This window comes from Bison bison, unplaced genomic scaffold (genome assembly GCF_000754665.1).
Source record: "Bison bison bison isolate TAMUID 2011002044 unplaced genomic scaffold, Bison_UMD1.0 scf7180017848409, whole genome shotgun sequence".
Taxonomy (NCBI): Eukaryota; Metazoa; Chordata; class Mammalia; order Artiodactyla; family Bovidae; genus Bison; species Bison bison.
The window spans coordinates 9,858-14,175 of record NW_011478982.1 but is presented as its reverse complement, the minus strand read 5'-3'; the positions used below and the strand labels follow the sequence as shown (position 1 = coordinate 14,175).

The window sequence follows — 4,318 nt, the reverse complement described above, 5'->3', positions numbered from 1 at the left end:
CTCCGTGGCCCAGAGGGGCTGGGGAGCTTCTCCAGTGAGACCGCCCTGCTGACAGTCCAGTGCGGGAGGCCGCGAGGCTGAGCTCACTGCCCAGCATTCCAGGCTGATAACTCCAGCCCCAGAGCCGCCGTGGCAACCGCGTGGGGTCCTGTACTGTCCCCCCCACCGCTCAGACCCTGGCCCACCTCAGGACCCTGTGCGTTCCTGTCTCTGGGCCTGTCTTCCCCCAGCAGTCGAAGAACTGTGCCTCCCCCATCAGACTGCAGACCTCTTGCAGAGGGTTTTCTCTCTCAGCCGTTGGTGCCAGGGATCAGGGCAGAAGCCCAAGGCCCTGGATCTGGGGAGGTCAGGAGATGCAAGGTCAGGGGTGCATGGGGGACCCCCACCCACGGGATCCCTGTGTGAGGCAAGGGCTTCCCCAGCCAGAACAGATAACGTTCAGGGCCATCTCTTGGGAGGCCTGAGACAGCCCTGGAGGAGGATATAGAACCGGCAGCTGTTCCCCTCCCAGCCCCCCAGGGAACCCAGATGTCAGGCTTGTCTCCCTGCCCCCTGCCCCTCCCACCACCCCGACTCTGGAATATTTCAAGACCCAGAGGAGAAAGCTGAGGCAGGGTAGGTTGGGTCTGGACTCAGGGGAGGAGAGCAGATGATTCAGGAATGGTCCTTAACGATATAGAAGGTTCTGTTCCCAGGAGGTGTTTGCCTGACCTCCAGCTTAGAGGAGAGGCCAAGGAGGCAGCAGGCGAGGTTTTATTCAGAGTAAAGGAGGCTCGGCGAGACGGTCGTTCTAGCTCTGAGTTCTGAGGGGCCTGCTGGGCCAGGGCTCCTGGCTGCGAGCTTTCCAGCGTGGCCTCATTCAATCCCTGCAAGGAGAGGGTATTCCCATTATATAGATGGAGAAACGGAGCCTCACAGAGAGCCTGGGGCTTGCACCTGGGAAGTGGCGGGGCCGGGATCTGAAACGAGGTATCTGACCCAAACCCCCCAGGAAGCCAGGGCACCCTGAACATCCGTGTAAGGAGACGGGCTGGCCCAGAACCCCTCGAGAGGCCCCTGCCCACCCACAGGTCCACGGAGCCCGGCTTGACGTCACGCGGCATCAGGGAGTGAAGCCACGGAAGGCTGACCTGGGAGCCTGGGGCCCCAGGCTGGCTCCCCTCCTACCCAGACCAGCTCTGGTTCCTCCTGCCTGTGGCGGCCTCTCTGACTGCTGCAGCCCACACAGGAGGTCCTGCCCAGGTGCCCGCTGTACCAGCTGGCCTTGCCCACCCCGGCGCTGGGTGTGACTCGGGCTTCCAGTGTCCCATCCCCTCTCAGACTGGCAGCTCCCTGGGGCAGGTCTTCACCTGTCTGCCCCATCAGAACAGGGGCTCCTGAACATGGATACCATTCCTCTCTTGTCTGGCTCCTGCACACCCTCCTCCTTGGTGTGTGTGTGGTGAGGGTCCAGCTACAGGGTGATGACTGGGGCTGGTGGTCCATGCAGTGGGGTCAGGGTGGCGGCTGGAACAGAGGGGTCTGTCTCTCCAGTGGAGATTCCTGCCTGGCTGGGTCACCCCACCCCAAAGAGGGGCTTCCAGCAGGGCTGCCAGGAAGTCCCCAGCACTGAGGTGAGACGGAGGGACGGTGGGGGTGGGGCTGGGGGGCCCAGAGGCCTGCCGCCCGCCAGCCAGGAAACAGGAGCCCGTGGCTAAATGCAGACACACAGTCATGGTGTGGAGGCCTGAGTCACTGCTCCTGGACGTCAGCTCTCATTACCCACCCCCGCCCCCCGTGCCTCCCCCTCCCCCGTCCCCGAGGCGTCACCCACACAGGCACTGGATCTACTGGCTTCAGAGGCCAGGAGGGACCCTGAAAGGTCATTAAGGGCATTCCTCTGTCTCTGCGCCTGTCTCTCCCTTCAGACCCTAGGGACAGAAGGGGCTTCAGAGATGATGCAGCATCTTCAATCCCAGACCTGCCAGGGCACCTCAGCCTCCTGGAGGAACTTTTAACAAACACAGACTCTTCCCACATGCCCAGAGATTCTGATGGGAAACTGCTCCCGTCAGCTCCCTGCTCAACCAGCCAACAGGCCAATGTTTGGAAACAACTCACGGCTCAGCAGGTAACTGCTGAACAGCTGCTCTGTGCCAGGCATTGTCTGGGTTCTGGGGTACCCGTGACAGTGATGAGCAAGGCAGAGACAGGGCCCTGCCCCATGGCTCTCGCGCTCCCCTCATTGCAAGAAGTGAAGTGTCAGTCGCTCAGTCGTGTCCCACTCTTTGTGAGCCCATGGATTGTAGCTCCATGGCTCCTCTGTCCCTGGGATTCTCCAGGCGAGAATACTGGTGTGTGGATTGCCATTTCCTCAGGGGATCTTCCCAACCCAGGCATGGAACCTGGGCTTCCTGCGTTGCAGGTGGATTCTTTATAGTCTGAGCCCCCAGGGAAGCCCTCACTGGACAGAAGAGGAAACCGAGGCCCTGAGTGGTGAAGGGCAGTTAGGGGTGAGAGAGCTATCCTGGCATCAAGCCTGCCCTCCGCCCCCATGGCCTGATGCAGAAGCAGGAGACGAGGGGAGCTGCAATGCAGGGATTGGCTCTGGGGGGACTCGCCGCAGGCACGGTGTCCACCTGCCACCCTCACCCCAGGTTCCCGATGCTCGCAGGGCTAGGGGATGAGGTGTGGCCGTCTGCTGCTGGCTGGCCAGCTGAGGCTGCCTGAGACCGGAGATGCAGGTTTGGGGTATCAACAGGGCGGCCGGTGACACTGTCACTATACACGGGTTGGAGCAGCCGAGCAACGGTGGGCCCCAGTCTGTGCAGAGCAGTGAGCCCCCACCCCACCCCTCACAGCACACACGCGCTCCTAGCTTGGATTGACTTGGCCTGACGTCTAGGGGCAGAGGGTGGCTCGGGGTCTCAGGAGTTTAAGTCACTGAAGGTCCATCATGATTTTCAGAAAGGGGGCGCTGTCTGGAAGAGGGCAAGAGTTGTCCCAGATCTCTGGCCCAAGTCTTCAAAAAGTGGTATCGGGCAGAGATCCTCTGCTCTCTATGCCTAAACCCTTGTCCTGAATGCCTAAGCCACAGAAACTGCAGGACTCTGGGCAGAGGAAGAGCCATAGCATCTGAGTCTGGGTTCAGCATCTGCTTTGTGATCTTAGACGAGTGAGTGCCCCTCTCCAATGCTCCATTTGTTGTTACTGTATCTTTGCCGTGTCCAGGCACTGTGCTCAACCCTCCTCCAAGTCAGTGAGTGCTCAGGGAAACCCAAGCAGGTGAGAGGTGTCAGCCCATTTTAAAGAAACGGAGCCTCGGAGAGGCGAGGGTGCTTGCCCAGGGTCACAGAGGCCGAGGGACAAAGCCCAAAGTTCCACCCTGGTTTGCCTGGCTCCCAAGCCTGGACACCTCTCCAAGATCCTGCCTTGATGACCTGCCTTCACTCAGAGCTGGGGCAGGGGGCCGACAGGCTGGAGCAGAAACAGGGAGTTGGGGCGGGGGGAGGAACTTGGACTAGATCTTCATGTCCAGACCCCCCAGTCTGCGAAACTGCCTCTCCCACCATAGCACCCCAGGGGCAGTGGCTGTGCTTGAGGCTTCCGGGCAAAGGCCACAGACTTTAACCTGCCCCAACGGAGCGTGGGAGCGGGTGCGTCAAGCTCCTCCTCCCAGCAGCCCTGTCGGGCAGGGCCAGCATCACCATTTGAGTGGACCCTTCCACTCTCTCCTCTGATCTTCCAAATCCCTCCCGTGCCCAACTCTAAGAGTGTGCAGCCCTGACCTTCGGCCCCTGCAGATGACCCCTACCTGTCCTGTTGCATCACGAGCATCCCCCTCGCAGGCCCTCTGACCAGCCCGTAGCTCAGGTGGGTGCCCCTGCCTCTGCGTGGCTCTGGCAGGTTGGGGAGCCCCCGCCCTGGCCCCTCCTGGCGGCTCTGGCCTGTACTGCTCGGCGGGCCAGGGCAGTTCCAGTCGGTTTGTCAAGGACATTCTTAATGGCCAGGGTAAACCCCGGCGGGGAGGGGCGGGGAGGACGGGGGCCAGGTGTTGATTGGTGGAATGCACACCTGTCCAGGTGCACCTGAGTTGCAAGCAAAGGAGTCTCTGTCAGAGGCGTGCTGGCTGGGGCCACAGCGGAGCAGACTGACCGAGGTGAGAGGCCGCGGGGTACAGCGCCAGGATGGACTCGGACGAAACCTGCCCGGGCCAGCACAGGGCGGGAATGGGAGGCTGGGGACAGGGAGCCAGCACCGCCTTTTGACCCTCAGGGGCTCTCCCTCTGGACCTGGGGTTTTCTTGACTCAAGCCTCAGCTGCGGGGGCGGGGGGCTCA

General features: G+C 61.7%; 1 protein-coding gene and 1 long non-coding RNA gene across 2 annotated transcripts in view; one reads left to right on the top strand and one right to left on the bottom strand.

Annotated features, from left to right (window-relative positions):
• Positions 1-6: 6 nt before the first annotated feature.
• On the bottom strand, positions 7-3,944 carry LOC104992346. The gene is made up of 3 exons (XR_825693.1): positions 3,794-3,944; positions 712-866; positions 7-337 (listed from the first exon to the last, which is right to left on the bottom strand). It is a non-coding gene; the product is annotated as an uncharacterized LOC104992346 (long non-coding RNA).
• A 104-nt stretch (positions 3,945-4,048) lies between these two features.
• Positions 4,049-4,318, top strand: part of LOC104992353 (chloride channel protein ClC-Ka-like) — a 9,743-nt gene continuing 9,473 nt past the window's right edge. The window contains 1 exon segment of the mRNA XM_010845216.1: positions 4,049-4,138. The gene's annotated coding sequence lies outside the window, so the exon portion shown is untranslated.